This window comes from Callorhinus ursinus, unplaced genomic scaffold (assembly GCF_003265705.2).
Source record: "Callorhinus ursinus isolate GAN/ISIS: 27379988/994484 unplaced genomic scaffold, GSC_fseal_2.0 scaffold25, whole genome shotgun sequence".
Lineage (NCBI taxonomy): Eukaryota > Metazoa > Chordata > Mammalia > Carnivora > Otariidae > Callorhinus > Callorhinus ursinus.
The window spans coordinates 28,343,082-28,345,249 of NW_027397087.1; the positions used below are offsets into that span (position 1 = coordinate 28,343,082).

Genomic DNA, 2,168 nt, shown 5'->3' on the forward strand with positions numbered 1-2,168 from the left:
GGGGGCAGGAAGCTGATTAACAGTAATATTTATGACCTCTGATATCTCCACACCAAAGCAGAGTATGAATGATGAAGCAATTTTGAGATTATCCCAAGAAAACAAATAATACTAGGTATGTATAGTTTATACTGTACCGAGATATCATAGAATAGGACTTGTGGCAGGAAGCAGCTCTAGGAGAGTATTCTTTCCTCCGAAGAAATAGAACAGGGGCTAAGGTCCTGAATGTCAGTTCTCAGCTTCATCTCTCACTCTGCTCCCCTTTGTTCTCTGTGGCAGCCATGGCCTCTTTTAGTTCCTCTAATGAAACCTCCTCCCTCCTACTGCAGGGTCTTTGTTCTTGCTGATTCCTCTGCATGGAACACTTCCTCTCTCTGTCTGTACTCCAACCCAGTTAATTCCCATTTATCCTTAAGGTCTTAGATCTAATTTTTACCTCAATAGAAAAACCTTCTCTCATCTTCCAGACTAGACCAAATCTCACCATCGTAACTTCTCAACACAGGATGCATCTCTCCTTCACAACACTTATTACAGCTGGAATTTTACATTTTACTTGTGTGTTTATGGGATTTATGAATATGTTACCCGCCAGCCTCGTAATCTCTAGGAGGGCTGGGCATGTGTCTTTTTTGAGTAAGCATTGTAACCTCAGCACCAACTTTGTCTGGAAAAGAGCAGATATCCATATATATGTGTTAGATGATTTAAGAGTAGCGTTCTGTGAAAGCCTTTAACGAATCTGAGATTAAAAGTGCAATGGGAAACATTCTGAAGAAGAAAACAGGAGAGGAAACGGAAGTACTTTCAGGACATCATGAACTAGCTTGTCACAGATGGCAATGATGGGCTCCTGTTTGAACAACCAGTTCAAGCTTTGCGTAGTGGCAGTATCGTAGCCAATGAGGTTTATCCGAGGCGCGATTATTGCTAATTGAACAACCAGTTCAAGAGGACTGGCTACTGGATCTCTGATCCCCTGGAGAAAAGTTTCTATTGCTGTACGATAGGTCCTATAGGAGGTCCAGTCATATTCAATATTTGAACAAGACAAGACATATTCAGTATTTGAACAAGACATACAAACAAGACATGTTGTTTGCAGATGATATGAAAGTTAAAAGGTTTACAATATAGACTATGTCAGAATTTAGGTTAAAAATAATACCAATGGAGCCTGGGTGGCTCAGTCAGTTAAGTGTCCAACTCTTGATTTCAGCTCAGCTCATGATCTCAGGGTCATGAGCTTGAGCCCCATGTTGGGCTCCGCGGGGGGGCACGTGGAGCCTGCTTACGGATTCTCTCTCTTCCTCTCTCTGTCTGCTCCTCCCCAGTGCACTTGAGCTCTCTCTCTTAAAATATCACTCTCTCTCTCTCTCAAACAACAACAACAATAATAATACCAATGGAAATACTAAGCCAAAACAGGTAAGAGAAACGTTAATCAATCTTGCAAATACATGATATGGAAGGGAAACTGGGTTTGACTATATTGTTTATGTAAAAAGAAAAAGACTTGATTGCTGACCACATATTCATTATGAACCAATGTTGTGATTCAACTGGCAAAAATGTTAACTGTCCAGAGGAGAGGAGGTGATGGGCTCACTTTACTGGTGGACCCTCAAGCACTCTGTCTGTCTAGTTCTTAGAGCCAATCTGGGGCCTGGAAACCTTGAGATATGAAGAATGATTAGAGGAGCTGGAGAAGGTTAGCCTGCAAAAGTAAACACTAAGGGAAAACGAAAGCTGACCTCAGATAGAGACAGCCCACCAAACTCATACCTCCAATTTCAGAAAAGATACTCTTTTTAAATCTCTCATGATTCTTTATTTCCACAATTTCTGATAAATTCTTTCCTACATCTTTATGTTGTTTCATTTATTCCTATTTTTTTTCATAATCCCTGGTTTGTTTTGTGAATATTATGCCTTCATTTCTCTGAGGATTCTTTAAAAAAAAACACATATTTTGTTTTCTGTCAACCCACTGTGTTTTGGGGGGGAGTTGTTTTCTTTTTAAGCCAGAGAATGGCCTCTTTTCTCTTTTCCTATAGATTGTTCTACTGCTTTCGTTTGTTTGAGGTGATTTCACTTTTTTGTTGTTGTTGTTGTTTTTTGGTAGACAGCAAAGCAAAGTTTATTGACAGTACAAAGTTCCCGAA

At 39.9% G+C, this 2,168-nt stretch overlaps 1 non-coding gene across 1 annotated transcript; it reads left to right on the top strand.

Moving 5' to 3' along the window:
• Positions 1-876: 876 nt before the first annotated feature.
• LOC112833488 (U4 spliceosomal RNA) lies at positions 877-1,013 on the top strand. Its single transcript, XR_012373775.1, has one exon. It is a non-coding gene; the product is annotated as a U4 spliceosomal RNA (small nuclear RNA).
• The last annotated feature ends 1,155 nt before the right edge of the window (positions 1,014-2,168 follow it).